The 25,750-nt window shown below is 54.7% G+C and overlaps 10 non-coding genes across 10 annotated transcripts; all 10 read right to left on the reverse strand.

Moving 5' to 3' along the window:
• Positions 1-1,844: 1,844 nt before the first annotated feature.
• Positions 1,845-1,936, reverse strand: LOC132596934 (small nucleolar RNA SNORD116). The gene has a single exon (XR_009563255.1). It is a non-coding gene; the product is annotated as a small nucleolar RNA SNORD116 (small nucleolar RNA).
• Positions 1,937-4,403: 2,467 nt separating this feature from the next.
• LOC132596917 (small nucleolar RNA SNORD116) lies at positions 4,404-4,495 on the reverse strand. The gene has a single exon (XR_009563238.1). It is a non-coding gene; the product is annotated as a small nucleolar RNA SNORD116 (small nucleolar RNA).
• Positions 4,496-6,904: 2,409 nt separating this feature from the next.
• LOC132596935 (small nucleolar RNA SNORD116) lies at positions 6,905-6,996 on the reverse strand. The gene has a single exon (XR_009563256.1). It is a non-coding gene; the product is annotated as a small nucleolar RNA SNORD116 (small nucleolar RNA).
• Positions 6,997-9,463: 2,467 nt separating this feature from the next.
• LOC132596918 (small nucleolar RNA SNORD116) lies at positions 9,464-9,555 on the reverse strand. The gene has a single exon (XR_009563239.1). It is a non-coding gene; the product is annotated as a small nucleolar RNA SNORD116 (small nucleolar RNA).
• Positions 9,556-11,964: 2,409 nt separating this feature from the next.
• Positions 11,965-12,056, reverse strand: LOC132596936 (small nucleolar RNA SNORD116). Its single transcript, XR_009563257.1, has one exon. It is a non-coding gene; the product is annotated as a small nucleolar RNA SNORD116 (small nucleolar RNA).
• A 2,466-nt stretch (positions 12,057-14,522) lies between these two features.
• Positions 14,523-14,614, reverse strand: LOC132596937 (small nucleolar RNA SNORD116). The gene has a single exon (XR_009563258.1). It is a non-coding gene; the product is annotated as a small nucleolar RNA SNORD116 (small nucleolar RNA).
• Positions 14,615-17,050: 2,436 nt separating this feature from the next.
• Positions 17,051-17,142, reverse strand: LOC115850666 (small nucleolar RNA SNORD116). The gene has a single exon (XR_004038456.1). It is a non-coding gene; the product is annotated as a small nucleolar RNA SNORD116 (small nucleolar RNA).
• Positions 17,143-19,612: 2,470 nt separating this feature from the next.
• LOC115850668 (small nucleolar RNA SNORD116) lies at positions 19,613-19,705 on the reverse strand. Its single transcript, XR_004038458.1, has one exon. It is a non-coding gene; the product is annotated as a small nucleolar RNA SNORD116 (small nucleolar RNA).
• A 2,704-nt stretch (positions 19,706-22,409) lies between these two features.
• LOC115850356 (small nucleolar RNA SNORD116) lies at positions 22,410-22,501 on the reverse strand. The gene has a single exon (XR_004038365.1). It is a non-coding gene; the product is annotated as a small nucleolar RNA SNORD116 (small nucleolar RNA).
• A 2,445-nt stretch (positions 22,502-24,946) lies between these two features.
• LOC115850346 (small nucleolar RNA SNORD116) lies at positions 24,947-25,038 on the reverse strand. Its single transcript, XR_004038362.1, has one exon. It is a non-coding gene; the product is annotated as a small nucleolar RNA SNORD116 (small nucleolar RNA).
• Positions 25,039-25,750: the final 712 nt, after the last annotated feature.

Here is a 25,750-nt window from a genome sequence, read left to right on the forward strand (position 1 = left end):
TGCCGCCATCAGGACAAAGAGCCCCGCTGTCCAACAACACCCTGGCCTCGGGCCCTGCAATTCCTCTCCTGAGCACTCTCCCCTCCATCACAGCTAAAGGATGTCTTCCGGAAACCCTGAGACACGCTCAGGGCAACTGTGCCTCCTCAGACTAAGAGCCGGTGACCTTTGGGGAACACACCAACTCTAAGCACACATGGCTCCACACAGTGGACGCGCCCGGAAGATCAAGAGATCTTCCACAAGGGAAGGGCACACGGCCGAATATGACGGCCTCCACCAAAAGCAGCTCATAGGGACCCACGACAAAGGGCACGTGAGGAACACCTGGACTAATCAAGGCAGACTCACCAGCAGGCATACTTCCTGGCCTGCTGTTAGGACAGACGACCTACCCTTGTCGTACACACAAAGGTAATGGCATGGGAACCATTACGATGCCCAACGTGGCGGGGCAAACTGTTGCAGCAATTGGGTCTCTTGCAGTGCTGCCTGGCACTTTCGCACTCTGGGTCCGTCAGTGACGTGACCTCGGTGAAACCGTGAGGCCCAGGTCCTCTAGAAGCAACGTGTTACCTACAGCCGCGCAACAAGAGAACCCGGCCAACAGCCTAGACACCTGAACCGGTATGACTTCTCTGGACTGTGGCCAGGCACGCCGTACACCACAGTCTCAAAGCACCAGCGGGTGGCAGGAGAAAAGATCCCCGCACCACACATCCTCTCGGGCCCGGAAACCTGTAGCCTTTCCTTGGCAGCCGACTCCCTTTCCGCGTGGTTTTGCCCAAAGACCTCCGGGAAGGTCTGCAATCCTCAGGGACTGCTAGGTGGGCTGGGTGTAGTACCGATGCAGGGCTGTACTGAGGAACACCTTCACATCTTCAACACAGGGAGGACGTGGACAGACAGGGACAAAACACCCCACGGCCTCCAAATCAGCCCCCATGAGAAGACACCATACTGTGCCACGAAGGCAACCATTCCCTGGCACAGGGACCCGCCATGAAGTAAACTGACCAAGGAGGGGAAACAAGCGAGACACGCCACAGATGTGCTCCCGTGTTCCCTCTCTACACTTGCCTCCAAATGTCCCTGAGGGAATACCAAAAGTGTTCCCGGAAGCCTATGACCACCATCGATCTATCCACCCACCAGTAAACCTGTGGGATTAGCCAGCCATCTCTCGTGTCTGTTTCATTCGCCTTGCCCTCCTCTCTCCACCGGGATCCCAACGTGTCAGGGAAAGATGCCAGAGCCACCCCTCACCAAAGAAGCTTGCTGTGACTTATCTTCACTAAGGCATTTTCTAGCCCTTTCACACAGCACACACAAGCCAGACACAACCCGAGGAGGAGCCCTTAGCTTGGCCAACCTCCCGGTGACAATGGCCCATTGGATTTCTCCCCTTATCAGGAGAAACCTAAACTGCATCTGGTCTCCCAAGCAGAACATGGCAAAGAAGCCTGCCCTAGGCCAGGAATCCTGCTCTGACCCTGAGCCTACAGACTTCCGTTTCTTTGCGGGCACAAGGCAACGAGTAGCCGGTGGCGGAGGCCTGTAGAACTCAAGGGCAGGCGACCGGACCACCAAGGGCTCACGCTTCCTCTCCTACCCGAATGCTGAACCGTGGCAGGGGACAGCAGTCCCGGCTAGACCAAGGAACCCACAGACGGCACGCTCTCCCTAGCCTTCCCTCCTGGATTGGCATCCCAGGCTCCTTTCCCAATGCCTCTTCTCCCCATCAGACGGCCACAAGCCTCAACTTAAACAGCGTGGCTGTGGACACCCACGGGAGCAAATGCAACGCGAACCTCTCCCTACTTTCCTTTTGGGAGCCACGTGTTGGACCTCAGTTCCAAGGAGGAGACGGCAGGGATTTCTCACTCATTTTGTTCAGATTTCCAAGGAATGCGTTTGTGGAAGTCATCGTCGAGCCAAGCACATGCTCAAACGCTGGACATGCAAACTTGCAGATTCCACCACGGTACGGACAGCGAGCTGAATCACGTCAGCATACGGAAGTGAACAAAGCAAAGCCATTGGGGAAGGAAATGCAGCCAGTTCTCAGGGCATCGAAGCTCGGGTTCCCATGGAAAAGGCCACAAGGTGAGGGTGTAGCCCCGTTGCACATGTTCCCTTGGTCAAACCTCTAGGTTTCAGGAAAGAGGTGCTACTTACCGCAACAAGGGTTAAACCAGGATCCTCATGGAATGCGGGCCAACACCCCTGTGAGACTCCTCCTCCTCACTTCACCGGGTGTCAGGGATTATACAGATGGTCCCAGGTTGATCTGCTGCTGGAATTCCTTTCCTGGCATTCCACCTGGCTCGGGGTGAGAGAACACATGCGTTCTTTAGGAGGGTGCACGGGTGCACCGAGCGAAAGGGCGATGTCCCTCAGTGATGCGTGCTCTGTCTCCCCTCGACATTTAATTTGCTGCAGATCTTGCCTGTGGGTCCGCAGGGAAACGTGAAAGCAACATAGAGCTGACGCCTTCAGAGGGTGCGGCCATCAGGACATAGAGCACCGCTGTCCAAAATCCCCCTGGTCTCGGGCACTGCAATTCCACTCCTGAGTGCTCTCCCATCCACCACAGCAGAAGGATGTCTTCCTAAACCCCTGAGACACCCTCTGGGCAACTGTGGCCCCTCAGACTAAGAGCCGGTGCCATCTAGGGGAACACGCCCGCCCTTGGCACATATTCTTCCACACAAGTGCCACGCTCTTACGGGGAAGAGATCTTCCACAAGGGAAGGGGCCTTGGCCGAATATGACGGCCTTCATCAAAAGCAGCTCGAAGGGAACCGTGACAAAGGGCACGTGAGGAACAGCTGGACTGATCAAGGGAGACTCACCAGTAGGCACACTTCCTGAGCTGCTGCCAAGACAGGTGACCTACCCTTGGTTCACACACAGAGGTAATGACATGGGAAACATTCTGAAGCCCAACGTGGTGGGGAAACCCTTGCAACCAAATGGCATGGGAGCCATTCCAATGCCCATTGTGGCGGAGAACACCATTGCACCAATGGGGTCAACTGCAGTGGTACCTGGCACATTCACACTCCGGGCCCGTCAGTGACGTGACCTCGGAGAAACAGTGAGGCCCAGGTCTTCTAGAAGCAATGTGTGACCCACAGCCATGCAATTAAGAGAACCCAGCCAACAGCCTAGACACTTGAACCGCTATGACTCGTCTGGCCTGTGGCCAGGCACACCGGATACCACAGTCTGGATGCACCAGCGCGTGGCAGTAAAAATGACCCCCGCACCACACACCCTCACCCGCCTTTCAATCTATAGCCTTTCCTTGGCAGCCGACTCCCTTTTTTCCACATGGTTGTGCCCAGTGACCTCCGGGAAGAGCTGCAAACCTCAGGGAACGCTATGTGGGCCAGGTTTAGTAAAGATGTTGGGCTGGACTCAGGAACACCCTCACGCCTTCAACACAGGGGGAACGTGGACAGACAGGGACAAAACACCCCACGACCTCCAAATCAGCCCCCATGAGAAGACACCATACTGTGCCACAAAGGCAACCATTCACTAGCATAGGGACCCGCCATGAAGTAAATCGACCAAGGAGGGGAAAAAGGCGGGACAGTCCACAGAAGTTCTCCCGTGTTCCCTCTCTACACGTGCCTCCAAATGCTCCTGAGGGGATATCAAAAGTGTTCCTGGAAGCCTATGGCCTCTGTCAATCTGTCCACCCACAAGTAGACATGTGGGCTTAGCCAGCCATTTCATGTGTCTTTATAGGTAGCCTTGCCCTTCCCTCTCCACCGGGATCCCAACGTGTCATGGAAAGATGCCAGAGCCACCCCTCACCAAAGAAGCTTGCTGTGACTTATCTTGACTAAGGCATTTTCTAGCCTGTTCACACAGCACACACAAGCCGGAAACAACCCGAGGAGGAGCCATCAGCTTGGCCAACCGCCCGGGGACAATGGCCCATTGGATTTCTCCCCTCATCATGAGAAACCTAAACTGCATCTGGTCTCCCAAGCAGAACATGACAAAGAGCCAGCCCTAGGCCAGGAATCCTGCTCTGACCCTGAGCATAGACTTCTCTTTCCGTGAGGGCACAAGGCAACGAGTAGCCGGTGGCGGCGGCCTGTAGAACTCAAATGCAGTCGATAGGACCACCAATGGTTCACGCTTCCTTTCCTAGCCGCATGCTCGTCCGTGGCAGGGGACAGAAGTCCTGGCTCGACCAAGGAACCCAGAGACGGCACGCTGTCCCTAGCCTTCCCAACTGGATTGGCATCCCAGGCTCCTTTCCCAATGGCTCTTCTCCCCACGAGACGGCCACAACCCTCCACTTGAACAACGTGGCTGTACACACACACGGCAGCAAACGCAACCTCAACCTCTCCCTACTTTCCTTTTGGGAGCCACGTGCTGGACCTCAGTTCCGATGAGGAGACGGTAGGGTTTTCTCACTCATTTTGTTCAGATTTCCAAGGAATGCATTTGTGGGGGTCATCATCGATCCAAGCACATGCTCAAACGCCGGACATGCAAAGTTGCAGATTCCACCAAGGGACGGCCAGTGAGCTGAATCATGTCAGCATACAGAAGCGGCCAGATCTGAGCCATGGGGCAGGAAATGCAGCCAGTTCTCAGGTCATCGAAGCTCATGTTCCCCAGGAAAAAGACAGAAGATGAGGCTGTAGCACCGGTTTTCAGCTCCCGTGGCCAAACCTCTAGGTTTTAGCAAAGAAGTGCCACTTACCGCAACAAGGTTTAAACCAGGATCCTCATGGAATGTGCGCCAACACCCCTGCGAGACTCCTCCTCCTCCCTTCACCAGGTATTATGGATTATACGGATGGCCCCAGGCTGCTCTGCTGCTGGGATCCCGTCCCTGGCAGTCCACCTGGCTCGGGCTGAGAGAACACACGCGTGCTTGAGGATGGTGCACGGGCGCACCGAGGGAAAGGGCGATACCATCTAGTGATGCGTGCTCTATATCCCCTCAACATTTCATTTGCTGCCCATCGTGCCTGGGTGTCCGCACGTAAATGTGAAAGCAATGTGGCGTAGACGCCTTCACAGCGTGCCGCCATCAGGACAAAGAGCCCCGCTGTCCAACAACACCCTGGCCTCGGGCCCTGCAATTCCTCTCCTGAGCACTCTCCCCTCCATCACAGCTAAAGGATGTCTTCCGGAAACCCTGAGACACGCTCAGGGCAACTGTGCCTCCTCAGACTAAGAGCCGGTGACCTTTGGGGAACACACCAACTCTAAGCACACATGGCTCCACACAGTGGACGCGCCCGGAAGATCAAGAGATCTTCCACAAGGGAAGGGCACACGGCCGAATATGACGGCCTCCACCAAAAGCGGCTCATAGGGACCCACGACAAAGGGCACGTGAGGAACACCTGGACTAATCAAGGCAGACTCACCAGCAGGCATACTTCCTGGCCTGCTGTTAGGACAGACGACCTACCCTTGTCGTACACACAAAGGTAATGGCATGGGAACCATTACGATGCCCAACGTGGCGGGGCAAACTGTTGCAGCAATTGGGTCTCTTGCAGTGCTGCCTGGCACTTTCGCACTCTGGGTCCGTCAGTGACGTGACCTCGGTGAAACCGTGAGGCCCAGGTCCTCTAGAAGCAACGTGTTACCTACAGCCGCGCAACAAGAGAACCCGGCCAACAGCCTAGACACCTGAACCGGTATGACTTCTCTGGACTGTGGCCAGGCACGCCGTACACCACAGTCTCAAAGCACCAGCGGGTGGCAGGAGAAAAGATCCCCGCACCACACATCCTCTCGGGCCCGGAAACCTGTAGCCTTTCCTTGGCAGCCGACTCCCTTTCCGCGTGGTTTTGCCCAAAGACCTCCGGGAAGGTCTGCAATCCTCAGGGACTGCTAGGTGGGCTGGGTGTAGTACCGATGCAGGGCTGTACTGAGGAACACCTTCACATCTTCAACACAGGGAGAACGTGGACAGACAGGGACAAAACACCCCACGGCCTCCAAATCAGCCCCCATGAGAAGACACCATACTGTGCCACGAAGGCAACCATTCCCTGGCACAGGGACCCGCCATGAAGTAAATTGACCAAGGAGGGGAAACAAGCGAGACACGCCACAGATGTGCTCCCGTGTTCCCTCTCTACACTTGCCTCCAAATGTCCCTGAGGGAATACCAAAAGTGTTCCCGGAAGCCTATGACCACCATCGATCTATCCACCCACCAGTAAACCTGTGGGATTAGCCAGCCATCTCTCGTGTCTGCTTCATTCGCCTTGCCCTCCTCTCTCCACCGGGATCCCAACGTGTCAGGGAAAGATGCCAGAGCCACCCCTCACCAAAGAAGCTTGCTGTGACTTATCTTCACTAAGGCATTTTCTAGCCCTTTCACACAGCACACACAAGCCAGACACAACCCGAGGAGGAGCCCTTAGCTTGGCCAACCTCCCGGTGACAATGGCCCATTGGATTTCTCCCCTTATCAGGAGAAACCTAAACTGCATCTGGTCTCCCAAGCAGAACATGGCAAAGAAGCCTGCCCTAGGCCAGGAATCCTGCTCTGACCCTGAGCCTACAGACTTCCGTTTCTTTGCGGGCACAAGGCAACGAGTAGCCGGTGGCGGAGGCCTGTAGAACTCAAGGGCAGGCGACCGGACCACCAAGGGCTCACGCTTCCTCTCCTACCCGAATGCTGAACCGTGGCAGGGGACAGCAGTCCCGGCTAGACCAAGGAACCCACAGACGGCACGCTCTCCCTAGCCTTCCCTCCTGGATTGGCATCCCAGGCTCCTTTCCCAATGCCTCTTCTCCCCATCAGACGGCCACAAGCCTCAACTTAAACAGCGTGGCTGTGGACACCCACGGGAGCAAATGCAACGCGAACCTCTCCCTACTTTCCTTTTGGGAGCCACGTGTTGGACCTCAGTTCCAAGGAGGAGACGGCAGGGATTTCTCACTCATTTTGTTCAGATTTCCAAGGAATGCGTTTGTGGAAGTCATCGTCGAGCCAAGCACATGCTCAAACGCTGGACATGCAAACTTGCAGATTCCACCACGGTACGGACAGCGAGCTGAATCACGTCAGCATACGGAAGTGAACAAAGCAAAGCCATTGGGGAAGGAAATGCAGCCAGTTCTCAGGGCATCGAAGCTCGGGTTCCCATGGAAAAGGCCACAAGGTGAGGGTGTAGCCCCGTTGCACATGTTCCCTTGGTCAAACCTCTAGGTTTCAGGAAAGAGGTGCTACTTACCGCAACAAGGGTTAAACCAGGATCCTCATGGAATGCGGGCCAACACCCCTGTGAGACTCCTCCTCCTCACTTCACCGGGTGTCAGGGATTATACAGATGGTCCCAGGTTGATCTGCTGCTGGAATTCCTTTCCTGGCATTCCACCTGGCTCGGGGTGAGAGAACACATGCGTTCTTTAGGAGGGTGCACGGGTGCACCGAGCGAAAGGGCGATGTCCCTCAGTGATGCGTGCTCTGTCTCCCCTCGACATTTAATTTGCTGCAGATCTTGCCTGTGGGTCCGCAGGGAAACGTGAAAGCAACATAGAGCTGACGCCTTCAGAGGGTGCGGCCATCAGGACATAGAGCACCGCTGTCCAAAATCCCCCTGGTCTCGGGCACTGCAATTCCACTCCTGAGTGCTCTCCCATCCACCACAGCAGAAGGATGTCTTCCTAAACCCCTGAGACACCCTCTGGGCAACTGTGGCCCCTCAGACTAAGAGCCGGTGCCATCTAGGGGAACACGCCCGCCCTTGGCACATATTCTTCCACACAAGTGCCACGCTCTTACGGGGAAGAGATCTTCCACAAGGGAAGGGGCCTTGGCCGAATATGACGGCCTTCATCAAAAGCAGCTCGAAGGGAACCGTGACAAAGGGCACGTGAGGAACAGCTGGACTGATCAAGGGAGACTCACCAGTAGGCACACTTCCTGAGCTGCTGCCAAGACAGGTGACCTACCCTTGGTTCACACACAGAGGTAATGACATGGGAAACATTCTGAAGCCCAACGTGGTGGGGAAACCCTTGCAACCAAATGGCATGGGAGCCATTCCAATGCCCATTGTGGCGGAGAACACCACTGCACCAACGGGGTCAACTGCAGTGGTACCTGGCACATTCACACTCCGGGCCCGTCAGTGACGTGACCTCGGAGAAACAGTGAGGCCCAGGTCTTCTAGAAGCAATGTGTGACCCACAGCCATGCAATTAAGAGAACCCAGCCAACAGCCTAGACACTTGAACCGCTATGACTCGTCTGGCCTGTGGCCAGGCACACCGGATACCACAGTCTGGATGCACCAGCGCGTGGCAGTAAAAATGACCCCCGCACCACACACCCTCACCCGCCTTTAAATCTATAGCCTTTCCTTGGCAGCCGACTCCCTTTTTTCCGCATGGTTGTGCCCAGTGACCTCCGGGAAGAGCTGCAAACCTCAGGGAACGCTATGTGGGCCAGGTTTAGTAAAGATGTTGGGCTGGACTCAGGAACACCCTCACGCCTTCAACACAGGGGGAACGTGGACAGACAGGGACAAAACACCCCACGACCTCCAAATCAGCCCCCATGAGAAGACACCATACTGTGCCACAAAGGCAACCATTCACTAGCATAGGGACCCGCCATGAAGTAAATCGACCAAGGAGGGGAAAAAGGCGGGACAGTCCACAGAAGTTCTCCCGTGTTCCCTCTCTACACGTGCCTCCAAATGCTCCTGAGGGGATATCAAAAGTGTTCCTGGAAGCCTATGGCCTCTGTCAATCTGTCCACCCACAAGTAGACATGTGGGCTTAGCCAGCCATTTCATGTGTCTTTATAGGTAGCCTTGCCCTTCCCTCTCCACCGGGATCCCAACGTGTCATGGAAAGATGCCAGAGCCACCCCTCACCAAAGAAGCTTGCTGTGACTTATCTTGACTAAGGCATTTTCTAGCCTGTTCACACAGCACACACAAGCCGGAAACAACCCGAGGAGGAGCCATCAGCTTGGCCAACCGCCCGGGGACAATGGCCCATTGGATTTCTCCCCTCATCATGAGAAACCTAAACTGCATCTGGTCTCCCAAGCAGAACATGACAAAGAGCCAGCCCTAGGCCAGGAATCCTGCTCTGACCCTGAGCATAGACTTCTCTTTCCGTGAGGGCACAAGGCAACGAGTAGCCGGTGGCGGCGGCCTGTAGAACTCAAATGCAGTCGATAGGACCACCAATGGTTCACGCTTCCTTTCCTAGCCGCATGCTCGTCCGTGGCAGGGGACAGAAGTCCTGGCTCGACCAAGGAACCCAGAGACGGCACGCTGTCCCTAGCCTTCCCACCTGGATTGGCATCCCAGGCTCCTTTCCCAATGGCTCTTCTCCCCACGAGACGGCCACAACCCTCCACTTGAACAACGTGGCTGTACACACACACGGCAGCAAACGCAACCTCAACCTCTCCCTACTTTCCTTTTGGGAGCCACGTGCTGGACCTCAGTTCCGATGAGGAGACGGTAGGGTTTTCTCACTCATTTTGTTCAGATTTCCAAGGAATGCATTTGTGGGGGTCATCATCGATCCAAGCACATGCTCAAACGCCGGACATGCAAAGTTGCAGATTCCACCAAGGGACGGCCAGTGAGCTGAATCATGTCAGCATACAGAAGCGGCCAGATCTGAGCCATGGGGCAGGAAGTGCAGCCAGTTCTCAGGTCATCGAAGCTCATGTTCCCCAGGAAAAAGACAGAAGATGAGGCTGTAGCACCGGTTTTCAGCTCCCGTGGCCAAACCTCTAGGTTTTAGCAAAGAAGTGCCACTTACCGCAACAAGGTTTAAACCAGGATCCTCATGGAATGTGCGCCAACACCCCTGCGAGACTCCTCCTCCTCCCTTCACCAGGTATTATGGATTATACGGATGGCCCCAGGCTGCTCTGCTGCTGGGATTCCGTCCCTGGCAGTCCACCTGGCTCGGGCTGAGAGAACACACGCGTGCTTGAGGATGGTGCACGGGCGCACCGAGGGAAAGGGCGATACCATCTAGTGATGCGTGCTCTATATCCCCTCAACATTTCATTTGCTGCCCATCGTGCCTGGGTGTCCGCACGTAAATGTGAAAGCAATGTGGCGTAGACGCCTTCACAGCGTGCCGCCATCAGGACAAAGAGCCCCGCTGTCCAACAACACCCTGGCCTCGGGCCCTGCAATTCCTCTCCTGAGCACTCTCCCCTCCATCACAGCTAAAGGATGTCTTCCGGAAACCCTGAGACACGCTCAGGGCAACTGTGCCTCCTCAGACTAAGAGCCGGTGACCTTTGGGGAACACACCAACTCTAAGCACACATGGCTCCACACAGTGGACGCGCCCGGAAGATCAAGAGATCTTCCACAAGGGAAGGGCACACGGCCGAATATGACGGCCTCCACCAAAAGCGGCTCATAGGGACCCACGACAAAGGGCACGTGAGGAACACCTGGACTAATCAAGGCAGACTCACCAGCAGGCATACTTCCTGGCCTGCTGTTAGGACAGACGACCTACCCTTGTCGTACACACAAAGGTAATGGCATGGGAACCATTACGATGCCCAACGTGGCGGGGCAAACTGTTGCAGCAATTGGGTCTCTTGCAGTGCTGCCTGGCACTTTCGCACTCTGGGTCCGTCAGTGACGTGACCTCGGTGAAACCGTGAGGCCCAGGTCCTCTAGAAGCAACGTGTTACCTACAGCCGCGCAACAAGAGAACCCGGCCAACAGCCTAGACACCTGAACCGGTATGACTTCTCTGGACTGTGGCCAGGCACGCCGTACACCACAGTCTCAAAGCACCAGCGGGTGGCAGGAGAAAAGATCCCCGCACCACACATCCTCTCGGGCCCGGAAACCTGTAGCCTTTCCTTGGCAGCCGACTCCCTTTCCGCGTGGTTTTGCCCAAAGACCTCCGGGAAGGTCTGCAATCCTCAGGGACTGCTAGGTGGGCTGGGTGTAGTACCGATGCAGGGCTGTACTGAGGAACACCTTCACATCTTCAACACAGGGAGAACGTGGACAGACAGGGACAAAACACCCCACGGCCTCCAAATCAGCCCCCATGAGAAGACACCATACTGTGCCACGAAGGCAACCATTCCCTGGCACAGGGACCCGCCATGAAGTAAACTGACCAAGGAGGGGAAACAAGCGAGACACGCCACAGATGTGCTCCCGTGTTCCCTCTCTACACTTGCCTCCAAATGTCCCTGAGGGAATACCAAAAGTGTTCCCGGAAGCCTATGACCACCATCGATCTATCCACCCACCAGTAAACCTGTGGGATTAGCCAGCCATCTCTCGTGTCTGCTTCATTCGCCTTGCCCTCCTCTCTCCACCGGGATCCCAACGTGTCAGGGAAAGATGCCAGAGCCACCCCTCACCAAAGAAGCTTGCTGTGACTTATCTTCACTAAGGCATTTTCTAGCCCTTTCACACAGCACACACAAGCCAGACACAACCCGAGGAGGAGCCCTTAGCTTGGCCAACCTCCCGGTGACAATGGCCCATTGGATTTCTCCCCTTATCAGGAGAAACCTAAACTGCATCTGGTCTCCCAAGCAGAACATGGCAAAGAAGCCTGCCCTAGGCCAGGAATCCTGCTCTGACCCTGAGCCTACAGACTTCCGTTTCTTTGCGGGCACAAGGCAACGAGTAGCCGGTGGCGGAGGCCTGTAGAACTCAAGGGCAGGCGACCGGACCACCAAGGGCTCACGCTTCCTCTCCTACCCGAATGCTGAACCGTGGCAGGGGACAGCAGTCCCGGCTAGACCAAGGAACCCACAGACGGCACGCTCTCCCTAGCCTTCCCTCCTGGATTGGCATCCCAGGCTCCTTTCCCAATGCCTCTTCTCCCCATCAGACGGCCACAAGCCTCAACTTAAACAGCGTGGCTGTGGACACCCACGGGAGCAAATGCAACGCGAACCTCTCCCTACTTTCCTTTTGGGAGCCACGTGTTGGACCTCAGTTCCAAGGAGGAGACGGCAGGGATTTCTCACTCATTTTGTTCAGATTTCCAAGGAATGCGTTTGTGGAAGTCATCGTCGAGCCAAGCACATGCTCAAACGCTGGACATGCAAACTTGCAGATTCCACCACGGTACGGACAGCGAGCTGAATCACGTCAGCATACGGAAGTGAACAAAGCAAAGCCATTGGGGAAGGAAATGCAGCCAGTTCTCAGGGCATCGAAGCTCGGGTTCCCATGGAAAAGGCCACAAGGTGAGGGTGTAGCCCCATTGCACATGTTCCCTTGGTCAAACCTCTAGGTTTCAGGAAAGAGGTGCTACTTACCGCAACAAGGGTTAAACCAGGATCCTCATGGAATGCGGGCCAACACCCCTGTGAGACTCCTCCTCCTCACTTCACCGGGTGTCAGGGATTATACAGATGGTCCCAGGTTGATCTGCTGCTGGAATTCCTTTCCTGGCATTCCACCTGGCTCGGGGTGAGAGAACACATGCGTTCTTTAGGAGGGTGCACGGGTGCACCGAGCGAAAGGGCGATGTCCCTCAGTGATGCGTGCTCTGTCTCCCCTCGACATTTAATTTGCTGCAGATCTTGCCTGTGGGTCCGCAGGGAAACGTGAAAGCAACATAGAGCTGACGCCTTCAGAGGGTGCGGCCATCAGGACATAGAGCACCGCTGTCCAAAATCCCCCTGGTCTCGGGCACTGCAATTCCACTCCTGAGTGCTCTCCCATCCACCACAGCAGAAGGATGTCTTCCTAAACCCCTGAGACACCCTCTGGGCAACTGTGGCCCCTCAGACTAAGAGCCGGTGCCATCTAGGGGAACACGCCCGCCCTTGGCACATATTCTTCCACACAAGTGCCACGCTCTTACGGGGAAGAGATCTTCCACAAGGGAAGGGGCCTTGGCCGAATATGACGGCCTTCATCAAAAGCAGCTCGAAGGGAACCGTGACAAAGGGCACGTGAGGAACAGCTGGACTGATCAAGGGAGACTCACCAGTAGGCACACTTCCTGAGCTGCTGCCAAGACAGGTGACCTACCCTTGGTTCACACACAGAGGTAATGACATGGGAAACATTCTGAAGCCCAACGTGGTGGGGAAACCCTTGCAACCAAATGGCATGGGAGCCATTCCAATGCCCATTGTGGCGGAGAACACCACTGCACCAACGGGGTCAACTGCAGTGGTACCTGGCACATTCACACTCCGGGCCCGTCAGTGACGTGACCTCGGAGAAACAGTGAGGCCCAGGTCTTCTAGAAGCAATGTGTGACCCACAGCCATGCAATTAAGAGAACCCAGCCAACAGCCTAGACACTTGAACCGCTATGACTCGTCTGGCCTGTGGCCAGGCACACCGGATACCACAGTCTGGATGCACCAGCGCGTGGCAGTAAAAATGACCCCCGCACCACACACCCTCACCCGCCTTTAAATCTATAGCCTTTCCTTGGCAGCCGACTCCCTTTTTTCCGCATGGTTGTGCCCAGTGACCTCCGGGAAGAGCTGCAAACCTCAGGGAACGCTATGTGGGCCAGGTTTAGTAAAGATGTTGGGCTGGACTCAGGAACACCCTCACGCCTTCAACACAGGGGGAACGTGGACAGACAGGGACAAAACACCCCACGACCTCCAAATCAGCCCCCATGAGAAGACACCATACTGTGCCACAAAGGCAACCATTCACTAGCATAGGGACCCGCCATGAAGTAAATCGACCAAGGAGGGGAAAAAGGCGGGACAGTCCACAAATGTGCTCCCGTATTCCCTCCCGCTAGGTGCCTCCAAATGCTTGAGGGAATCCCAAATGTGTTCCAGGAACCCTATGGCCACCATCAATCTATCCACACACCAGTAAACCTGTGGGCTTAGACAACCATCACACGTGTCTTTTTCACTCGGCCTGATATTCTCTCTCCCCCGGGATCCCAATGTGTCACAGAAAGATGCCAGAGCCACACCTCACCAGAGAACCTTGCCGTGACTAAGATTGACTAAGGCCTTTTCTAGCCCCTTCATGTAGCCACACAAGCAGGACACAACCCGAGGAGGAGCCATCAGCTTGGCCAACCTCCCTGGGACAATGGCCCATTGGATTCCTCCTCTCATCACGAGAAACCTAAACTGCATCCGGTCTCCCAAGAGAACAAGACAAAAGAGCCTGCCCTAGGCCAGGAATCCTGCTCTGACCCTGAGCATACAGACTTCTGTTTCTGTGAGGGCACAAGGCAACGAGAAGCTGGTGGTGGCAGCCTGTAGAATTCAAGTGCAGTCGATAGGACCACCAATGGTTCACGCTTCCTTTCCTATCTGCATCCTAGTCCATGGCAGGGGACAGAAGTCCTGACTAGACCAAGGAACCCAGAGATGGCACGCTGTCCCTATCCTTCCCACATGGATTGGCATCCCAGGCTCCTTCCCCAGTGGCTCTTCTCCCCATGAGATGGCCACAACCCTCCACTTGAACAACGTGGCTGTGGACACACATGGCAGCAAACGCAATGTCAACCTCTCCCTACTTTCCTTTTGGGAGCTACGTGCTGGACCTCAGTTCCAATGAGGAGACAGTAGGGTTTTCTCACTCATTTTCTTCATATTTCCAAGGAATGCATTTGTAGGGGTCATCATCGATCCAAGCACATGCTCAAACGCTGGACATGCAACGATGCAGATTCCACCATGGGACTCCCATCGAGCTGAATCATGTCAGCCTATGGAAGGGGCCAGACCCGAGCCATTGGGGCAGGAAATGCAGCCAGTTCTCAGGGCGTCGAAGCTCGTGCTCCCCAAGAAAAGGCCGGAAGGTGAGGGTATAGCCCCGTTGCACAAGTTCCCGTGGTGAAACCTCTAGGTTTTAGCAAAGAAGTGCTGCTTACCACAACAAGGGTTAAATCAGGATCCTCATGGAATGCACGTCAACACCCCAGTGAGACTCCTCCTCCTCACTTCACCGGGTGTCAGGGATTATACAGATGGCCCCAGGTTGCTCTGCTGCTGGAATTCCTTTTCCTGAATTCCAATTGGCTCGGGGTGAGAGAACACATGCGTGCTTTACGAGGGTCACGGGCGCACCGAGGTAAAGGGCGATACCACCCATCGATGCGTACTCCATCTCCCCTCAACATTTCATTTGCTGCCCATCTTGCCTGTGTGTCTGAAGGCAAACATGAAAGCAACGTAGAGAAGACGCCTTCAGAGCCTGGGCCATCAGGACAAAGAGCCCTGCTATCCAAAAAGCCCCTGGTCTCGGTCCCTGCAACTCCTCTCCTGAGCACTCTCCCCTCCAGCACAGGAAAAGGATGTCTTCCTGAGCCTCTGAGGCCCCTTCAGGGCAACTGTGCCCCCTCAGACTAAGAGCCAGTGCCCTCCAGTTGAACACATCCGCCATTGGCACGTATGCTTCCACTAAAAGGACGCGCCCTGAAGGGGAAGAGATCTTCCACAAGGGAAGGGCCCTTGGCCGAATATGACGGCCTCCATCAAAAGCGGCTCGTAGGGACCCGTGACAAAGCGTACGTGAGGAACACCTGGACTGATCAAGGGAGACTCAGCAGCAGGCATACTTCCTGGCCCGCTGCCAAGACAGATGACCTACCCTTGGACCACACACAAAGCTAGTGTCATGGGAACCACTCCGAAGCGAAATGTGGTGGGGAACACCATTGCAGTCTAATGGCATGGGAGCCATTCCAGTGCCCAAAGTGGTGGAGCAAAGAGTTACAGCAATTGGGTCACCCGCAGTGGTGGCTGGCACTTTTGCACTCTGGACCCGTCTGTGACGTGCCCTCGGAGAAACCGTGAGGCCCAGGTCTTCTAGAAGCAACGTGTTACCCACAGCCGTGCAATGAGAGAACCCAGCCAACAGTCTAGACACTTGAACCGCTATGACTTGTCTGGCCTGTGGCCAGACAAGCCGGATACCACAGTCTGGACGCACCAGCGGGTGGCAGGAAAAATGGCCCCCGCACCACACATCCTCTCCTGCCCTTAAAGCTTTAGCCTTTCCTTGGCAGCCAACCCCCTTCTTTCCGCCTAGTTGTGCCCAGTGACCTCCGGGAAGATCTGCAAATCTCAGGGAACGCTATGTGGGCTGGGTGTATTAAAGATGCTGGGCTGTACTGAGGAACATCTTCACATCTTCAACACAGGGGGAACGTGGACAGACAGGGACAAACACCTCACGGCATCCAAATCAGGCCCCATGAGAAGAAACCATACTGTGCCACGAAGGCAACCATTCGCTAACACAGGGTCCCGCCATGAAGTTAATCGAACAAGGAGAGGAAAAAGGCGGACAGTCCACAGAAGTTCTCCCGTGTTCCCTCTCTACACATGCCTCCAAACGCTCCATGGATCCTATCAATCTCTCCACCCACCAGTAATCATGTGGGCTTTGCCAGCCATCTCACGTGTCTTTTTCACTCACCTTGCCCTTCCCCCTCCATGGGGATCCCAACATGTCACGGAAAGATGCCAGAGCCACCCCTCACCAAAGAAGCTTGCTGTGACTAATCTTGACTAAGGCATTTTCTAGCCTCTTCACAGAGCACACAGGCCGGACACAACCCGAGGAGGAGCCATCTGCTTGGCCAACCAACCTGCCGGGGACAGTGGCACATTGGATTTCTACACTCATCATGAGAAACCTAAACTTCATCTGGTCTCCCAAGCAGATCATGTCAAAGAAGCCTTCCTTAGGCCAGGAATCCTGCTCTGACCATGGGCATAGAAACTTCTGTTTCCTTGAGGGCACAAGGCAACGACAAGCCTGTGGGGGCGGCCTGTAGAACTCAAGTGCAGGCGAGAGGACCACCAATGGCTCACACTTCCTCTCCTACACGCATGCTGAACTGTGGCAGGGGACAGCAGTCCTGGCTAGACCGAGGAGCCCACAGACGGCAGGCTCTCCCTAGCCTTCCCACCTGGATTGGCATCCCAGGGTCCTTTCCCAATGCCTCTTCTCCCCATCAGACGGCCACAAGCCTCAACTTGAACAACGTGGCTGTGGACACACACAGCAGCACATGCAATGTGAACCTCTCCCTACTGTCCTTATTGGAGCCACGTGCTGGACCTCAGCTCCAAGGAGGAGACGCTACGGATTTCTCACTCATTTTGTTCAGATTTCCAAGGAATGCATTTGTGGGAGTCATTGTCGATCCAAGCACATGCTCAAAGCTTGGACATGCAAAGTTGCAGATTCCATCACGGGACGGACAGCGAACTGAATCATGTCAGCATACAGAAGCGGCCAGTGTCGAGCAACGGAGCAGGAAATGCAGCCAGTTCTCAGGGCATCAAAGCTCGTGTTCCCCGAGAAAAGGCCAGAATGTGAATGTGTCTTCCCTTTTTCAAGTTCCCGTAGCCAAACCTCTAGGTTTTAGCAAAGAAGTGCCACTTACCGCAAGAAAGTTTAAACCAGGATCCTCATGGAATGTGCGCCAACACCCCTGTGAGACTCCTCCTCCTCCCTTCACCAGGTATTATGGATTATACGGATGGCCCCAGGCTGCTCTGCTGCTGGTATGTATTCCTTCCCTGGCATTCCACCTGATTCGGGCTGAGAGAACACAAGCGTAATTGAGGAGCGTGCACGGGCGCACCGAGGGAAAGAGCGATACGACCCAGCGATGCGTGCCCTATTTCCCCTCAGCATTTCATTTGCTGCCCATCTTGCCTGGGTGTCCGCAGGGAAACATGAATGCCACGTAGCGCAGACGCTTTCAGAGCGTGTGGCCATCAGGAAAAAGAGCCCCGCTGTCCAACAACCGCCTGGTCTCGGACCCTGCAACTCCTCTCCTGAGCACTCTCCCCTCCAGCACAGGAAATGGATGTCTTCCTGAACCCCTGAGACCCCCTCAGGGCAACTGTGCCCCCTCAGACTTAGAGCCAGTGACCTCCAGGTGAACACATCTGCCCTTGGCACGTATGCTTCCACTCAATGGATGCGCCCTTAAGGGGAAGACATCTTCCACAAGGGAAAGGCCCTTGGCTGAATATGACGGCCTCCATCAAAAGCGGCTCGTAGGGACCCGTGACAAAGCGTACGTGAGGAACACCTGGACTGATCAAGGGACACTCAGCAGCAGGTATACTTCCTGGCCTGCTGCCAAGACAGACGACCTACCCTTGGCCCACACACAAAGTTCATGGCATGGGAACAATTCCGATGCGCAACGTGGCAGGGAAAACCCTTGCAGCCTAATGGCATTGGAGCCATTCCAATATCCAAAGCGGCGGGGCAATTCGTTGCAGTAATTGGGTCACTTGCAGTTGCTGCCTGGCACTTTCGCACTCTGCGCCCGTCAGTGACGGGACGTCGGAGAAACCGTGAGGCCCAGGTCCTCTAGAAGCAATATGTTATCTACAGCCGTGCAACAAGAGAACCTAGCTAACAGCTTAGACACTTGAATCTGTATGACTTGTGTGGTGTGTGGCCAAGCAGGTCGAATACCACAGTCTCGACGTACCAGCGGGTAGCAGGAAAAATGACCCTCGCACCGCACATACACTCTTGCCCTTAAAGTTGTAGCCTTTCCTTGGCAGCCAACTACCTTTTTTTCTGCCTGGTTGTGCCCAGTGACCTCTGGGAAGAGTTGCAATCCACAGGGAACGCTATTTGGGCCAGGTATAGAAACGATCCTGGGCTGTACATAGGAGCACCTTCAATCTTCAACACAGGGGGGACGTCGACCGCCAGGGCCAAAACACCCCACGGCCTTCAAATCCTCCCCCATGAGAAGAAACCATACTGTGCCACGAAGGCAACCATTCGCTGGCACAGGGACCCACCATGAATCAAATCGATCTAGGAGAGGAAAAAGGCGGGACCGTCCACAAATGTGCTCTCGAGTTCCCTCCCTACACGTGCCTGCAATCGCTCCTGAGGGAATCCGAAATGTGTTCCGGGAACCCTATGGCCACCGTCGATCTATCCACCCACCTGTAAATCGGAGGGCTTAGCCAGCCATCTCAAGTGCCTTTTTAACTTGCCTTGTCTTTCTCTCTACACTGGGATCCCAATGTGTCTCCACAAGATGCCAGAGCCACCCCTCACCAAAGAAGCTTACATGACTAAGCTTGACTAAGGCATTTTCTAGCCCATTTAGATAGCACACACAAGCAGGACGGAACCCAAGGAGGAGCCATCAGCTTTTCTAAACTCCCGGCGAATGTGCCCCATTTGATTCCTCCCCTCATCAGGAGAAACCTAAACTGCATCTGGTCTCCCAAGCAGAACGTGACAAAGAACCCTGCCCTAGGCCAGGAATCCTGCTCTGACCCCGAGCATACAGACTTGTTTCTTTGAGGGCACAAGGCAACGACACCCCCACGGGGGCAGCCTGTAGAATGCAAGTGCAGGCCACAGGACCACCAATGGCTCATGTTTCCTGTGCTACCCTCATGCTGAACCGTGGCAGGGGACAGCAGTCTTGGCTAGACCAATGAACCCAGAGATGGCATGCTGTCCCTAGCCTTCCCACCTGGATTGGTATCCCAGGCTCCTTTCCCAATGGTTCTTCTCCCCATGAGACGGCCAGAATCCTAAACTTGAGCAACGTGGCTGTGGACAAGCACGCCACCAAATGCAACGTGAACCTCTCCCTACTTTCCTTTTGAGAGCCACGTGCTGGACCTCAGTTCCAATGAGAAGATGGTAGGGATTTCTCACTCATTTTTTTCAAATATCTAAGGAATACATTTTTTGGGAGTCATCGTCGATCCAAGCAAATGCTCAAACGCTGGAAATGCAGAGTTGCAGATTCCACCACAGGATGGTCAGCGAGCTGAATCATGTCAGCATATGGAAGTGGCCAGAACCCAGCCATGGGGCAGGAAATGCAGCCAGTTTTCAGGGCAACGAAGATCCCGTTTCCCGAGAAAACACGAGAAGGTGAGAGTGTAGCCCCGGTGCCCAAGTTCCAGTGGCCAAACCTCTAGGTTTCACCAAAGAAGTGCCACTTAGCACAACAAGGGTTAAACCAGGATCCTCATGGAATGCACGCCAAAACCCCTCCGAGTCTCCTTCACCTGGCCTCGCCTTGCCTCACCGTCATCACTTCACTGGGTATCACGGATTATACGGATGGCCCCAGGCTGCTCTGCTGTTGTCATTCCTTCCCTGGCATTCCCCCTTGTTCGGGGTGAGGGAACACACGCGTACTTTAGGAGGGTGCATGGGTGCACCGATGTTAGGGGCAATACCACGCAACGATGTGAGCTCTATCTCCCCTCAACATTTCATTTGCTGCCCATTTTGCATGTTGTCCGCAGGGAAATGTGAAAGCAACGTAGCGCGGATGCCTTCAGAGCCTGTGCCCATCAGGACAAAGAGCCCCGCTGTCCAACAACCCCATGGTCTCAGGCCCTGCAATTCCTCTCCTGAGCACTCTCTCATCCATCACAGCAGAAGGATGGCTTCCTGAACCCCTAAGACACCCACAGGGCAACTGTGCCCCCTCAGCATAAGAGCCAGTGCCCTCTAGGGGAAAACACATGCCCTTAGGACATATGCTTCCAAACAATGGACGCGCCCTGAAGTGGAAGAGATCTTCCACAAGGGAATGGCCCTTGGTCAAATATGAGGGCCTCCATCAAAAGCAGCTCGTAGGGGGCCTCCCTGGTGGTGCAGTGGTTTATAGTCCGCCTGCCGATGCAGGGGACACAGGTTTGTGCCCCGGTGCAGGAAGATCCCACGTGCCGTGGAATGGCTAGGCCCGTGAGCCATGGCCACTGAGCCTGTGTGCCCGGAGCCTGTGCTCTACAACGGGAGAGGCCACAACAGTGAGAGCCTTGCATACAGCAAAAAAAAAAAAAGCGGCTCGTTGGGACCCGTGAAAAAGGACATCCGAGGAACACCTGGACTGCCCAAGGGAGAATCACCAGCAGGCCTACTTCCTGGCCTGTTGCCAAGAGAGACGACCTACTCTTAACCCAGACACAAAGCTAATGCCATGGGAAGCATTCTGATGCCCACCGTGGTGAGGAAAACCCTTGCAGCCTAATGTCATGGGAGCCATTCCGATGCCCAAAGTGGGGGGCAAACCACTGTAGCAATTGGGTCACTTGCAGTGGTGCCTGGCACTTTTGCACTCTGGCCTGTCAGTGACGTGACCTCGGAGAAACCGTGAGGCCCAGATCCTCTAGAAATGTGTTACCCACTGCCGTGCAACGAGAGAACCTAGCCAACAGCCTAGACACTTGAACCGGTATAACTTGTCTGGCCTGTGGCCAGGGACGCCAGATACCACAGTCTCGACGCAGCAGCGGGTGGCAGGAAAAATGACCCCTGCACCACAAATCCTCTCCTGCCCTTCAACCTGCAGCCTTTCCTTGGCAGCTGACTCCTTTGTTTCCACATGGTTGTGCCCAATGACCTCTGGGAAGATCTGCAATCCTCAGGGAACACTATGTGGGCTGGGTGTAGTAACGATGATGGGCTGTACTGAGGACCACCTTCACATCTTCAACACAGGGCAAACATGGCCAGACATGGACAAAACACCCCACAGCCACCAAATCTGTCCCCATGAAAAGACACTATACCGTGCCTGGAAGGCAACCATTCGCTGGCACAGGAACTTGCCATGAAGCAAATTGACCAAGGAGAGGAAAAAGGCGGGACAGTCCACAAATGTGCTCCCGTGTTCCCTCCCTACACGTGCCTCCAAATGCTCCTGAGGGGATCTCAAATGTGTTCCGGGAACCCTACGGCCACCATCGATCTATGCACCCACCAGTAAACCTGGGGGCTTTGCCAGCCATCTCACGTGTATTTCCTGCTCGCCTTTCCTTTCTCCTTCAACCAGGATCGAAATGTCTGAAGGCAAGGTGCCAGAGCCACCCCTCATCAAAGAAGTTTTATTTTCCTGAGAATTGACTAAGACATATTCAAGTCCACCTGCACACAATACACAAGCAGATCACAACCGAGGAGGAACCATCAGCTTGGCCCAACTCCCAGGGACAGTGGCCCATTTGATTTCACCCCTCATCATGAGAAACCTAATCTGAAACCTGTCTCCCAAGGCAGAACATGACAAGGAAGACTGATCTAGGCCAGGACTCCTGCTCTGACCCTGAGCACAGAGACTTCTGTTTCCTTGAGGGCACAAGGCCATGAATAGGGGGCGGGGGAGAATGTTAGAACTCACTGGCAGGCCAGAGCCCCACCAAAGGCTAATGCTTCCTCTTCTGAATGCACGCTAAACTGTAGCAGGAGACAGAAAACCTTGATAGACTTAGTTGCCCATAGACGACTAATTTGTCCTAAGCCTTCCCAGGTGAATGGGCATAACAGGCTCCTCTCCAAATGGCCCTTTTCCCAGAGAAGGCTGCCACTCTCCACTTGAACAATGTGGCTGTGGATCCCCACAATAGCTAAATGCAATGTGACCTCTCTCTACTCTTCTTTTGGGAGCTATGTGCTGGACATCAGTTCTGATGAGGAGATGGTAGGGATTTCTCATTCATTTTGTTCGTATTTCCAAGGAATTCATTTTTGGGAGTCATCATCGATCCAAGCACGTGCTCAAAGCCTGGACATGCAAACTCACAGCCTCCACCATGGGACAGCCAGTAAGCTCAATCATGTCAGCAGTCAGGGTTGGCCAGAATCAAACCATGGGGCAGGAAGTGCAGCCAAGTCTCAGGGCATTGGAGCTTGGGTGCCCCAGGAAGAGCCCAGAAAGTAATGGTGTACTCTTGGTGCACAATATCCTATGGACAAACATCTAGGTTTCTGCAAAGATGTTCCACTTACTGCCACAAGGTTTCCACCAGGAACCTCAAGGACTTCACGCCAACACCCCTCTGAGACTCCTTTGCCTCGCCTCTCCTTGCCACAAAGTCCACTATTCACCAGGTATCACAGACTATACGGAGGGCCCAATGCTGCTGGTGGCATTCATTCTCTGGCAGTGCACCTGGTTCAGGGTGAGAGAACACATGCACGTTTGAGGATGGTGCACGGGTGCACAGAGGGAATGGGTGATACCACCCAGAGATGTGTGCTCTATCTAGCCTCAAAATTTCATTTGCTGCCCATCTTGTCTGTGTGTTTGCAGCCAAATGTGAATGCATTGTGATGTAGATGCCTTCAGAGTATGCAGCCATCAGCACAAAGAGCGCCGCTGTCCATCAACCCCCTGATACGGGCGCTGCAATTACCCCCCTGAGCGACCTCCACGCCAACACAGCATAAGGATGTCATCCTGAACCCCTGAGACACCCTCAGGGGAAGTGGGTCCCCTCAGCCTAAGAGCCACTGTCGTCCAGGTGGACACACCCACTCTTGGCATATACACTTCCTCACAATGGACTCACCCTCAAGGAGAAATGTGGTCCCTGAGATCTTCCACAAGCGAATGGCCCTTTGCCGAATGTGATGACCTCCATCAAATGCGGCTCGTAGGGACCCGTGACAAAGGGCACCTGAGGAATCCCTGGACTGACCAAGGGTGACTCACCAGCAGGCATACTTCCTGGCCTCCTGCCAAGGCAGAGGACCTTCCCTTTGACCACACGCAAAGCTAAAGGCATCGGAGCCATTCCAATGCCCAAAGTTGTGGCGCAAACCCTTGCAGCAACTGGGTAACTTGCCGTGGGTTTTTGCAATTTTGCAGTCTCGGCCCGTCAGTGAAATGACCTCGGAGGACCCATGAGACCCAGGTCCTCCAGCACAAAATGTACCCACAGTCGTGAAACAAGAGAACCCAGCCAACAGCATGGACACTTGAACTGGCATGACATCTGTGGCCTGAGGCCAGGCATGCCAGAGACCACAGGCTCGCTGCACCAGCTGGTGGTGGGACCAAATGGCCCCCGCACCACACATCCTCTCCTGCCCTTAAAGCTGTAGCCTTTCCTTGGCAGCCGACTCCCTTGTTTCTGCATGGTTGTGCCCAATGACCTCCAGGAAGAGCTCAAATCCTCAGGGAACGCTACGTGGGCCGGGTATAGAAACGATGCCGGGTTGTCCTGAGGAACACCTTCATATCTTCAACACAGGGGGAACGTGGCCAGACAGCGACAAAACACCCCACTGCCTCCAAATCGGCCCCTATGAGAAGACACCATACTGTGCCAAGAAGGCAACCATTTGTCGGCACAGGGACAATCCATGAAGCAAATCAACAAAGGAGAAGAAAACAGTGAGATGGTCCTCGAACGTGCACCCATATTCCTTCCTTGCACATGCCTCCAAACGCTCCTGAATGCATCACAAAGGCCTTCTGGGAACCCTATGCCCACTGTGATCTATTCACCCACCAGTCTACCTGAGGGATTAGCAAAGAAACTCATGGGTATTTTCCGCTCACCTTGCCCTCCTCTCTCTGCCTGCATAAAAACATCTCACAGCAAGGTGCAATAGCAACCTCTCACCACAGAAGCTTGATTTCCCAGGGAATTGCCTAAGGCATTTTCCAGCCCCCCAGCCCACTAACACATAAGGAGGACACAACCCGAGGAGGAGCCATCAGCTTGGGCCCAACTTCCGGGGACAGTGGTCCATTTGATTTCCCCTGATCAACAGGAGACACCTACCCTGCATCACATATCCCAAGCAGACCATGACAAAGAAGCCTGGCCTAGGCTAGGACTCCTGCTCTGACCCTGAGTGTAGAGACACCTGTTTCCTTGAGGGAACAAAGCAACGACTGGGGGGCGGGGAAGGCCTGTAGAACTCAATGGCAGGCCCAAGGCCCGCCACAAGCTCACACTTCCTCTGGCACCTGCACGTTCAACTGAGGCAGGGGACAACAATCCTGGCTAGACTCAAGCACACCGAGACAGCACGCTGTCCCTAGCCTTCCCACTTGGATGTGTATCCCAGGCACCTTTCCCAATGGCTCTTCTCCCCACGAGAATGCCGCCACCCTCAGCATGAGCAAGGTGTCTGTGGACGCCCAATGCAGCAAATGAAACATGAACTTCTCCTTACTTTCCCTTTGGGAGGCAAGTGCTGGACCTCGGTTCTGATGAGGAGACGGTAGGGATTGCTCACTCATTTTGTTCAGATTTCCAAGGAATGCATTTGTGGGAGTAATCATGAATCCAAGCACCTGCTCAAAGGCTGGATGTGCAAAGTCGCAGCTTCCACCGCAGGATGGCCAGCGAACTCAATCTTGTCAGCCTTCAGGAGTGCCCAGAACTGAGACGTGGGGCAGGAATTGCAGCCAAGTCTCAGAGCATCGGAGCTTGTGCTCCCTGAGAAAACCCCAGAAGATTATGGTGCAGCCCCGATGCAAAAGTACCGTGGGCAAACATCTATGTTTTGTAAAGAAGTGCAGTTTACCACAATGAGTGTTCCACCAGTAACCTCACGGACTGCATGCCAACATGCATCTGAGACCCCCTCGCCTCACCTCGCCTTGCCTCGCCTCGCCTCGCCTTGCCATGTCTTCCTTGACTTGCTGGGTATTACAGAATATGCAGAGGGTCACACGCTGCCACTAGCCTTTCTTCCCTGGCACTCCACCTGGTTCGGAGTGATAGAAAACACGGATGCTTGAGGATGGTACATGGGTGCACAGGCGCACGGAGGGACAGGGTGATACCACCCAGACATGTAAGCTCTATGTTGCCTCTATGTTTAATTTGCTGCCCATTTTGTCTGTGTGTCAGCAGCCAAACATGAAAGCATCGGGGCATGGATGCCTTCAGAGCAGGCGTCCATCAGGACAATGTGCGCTGTAGTCCATCAACCCCCTGGTCTTGAGCCTTGTAATTCCCATCCTGGGTGCCCTCCCCACCGACAAAGCATAATGA

Source organism: Globicephala melas, chromosome 2 (assembly GCF_963455315.2).
Source record: "Globicephala melas chromosome 2, mGloMel1.2, whole genome shotgun sequence".
In the NCBI taxonomy this organism is placed as follows: domain Eukaryota; kingdom Metazoa; phylum Chordata; class Mammalia; order Artiodactyla; family Delphinidae; genus Globicephala; species Globicephala melas.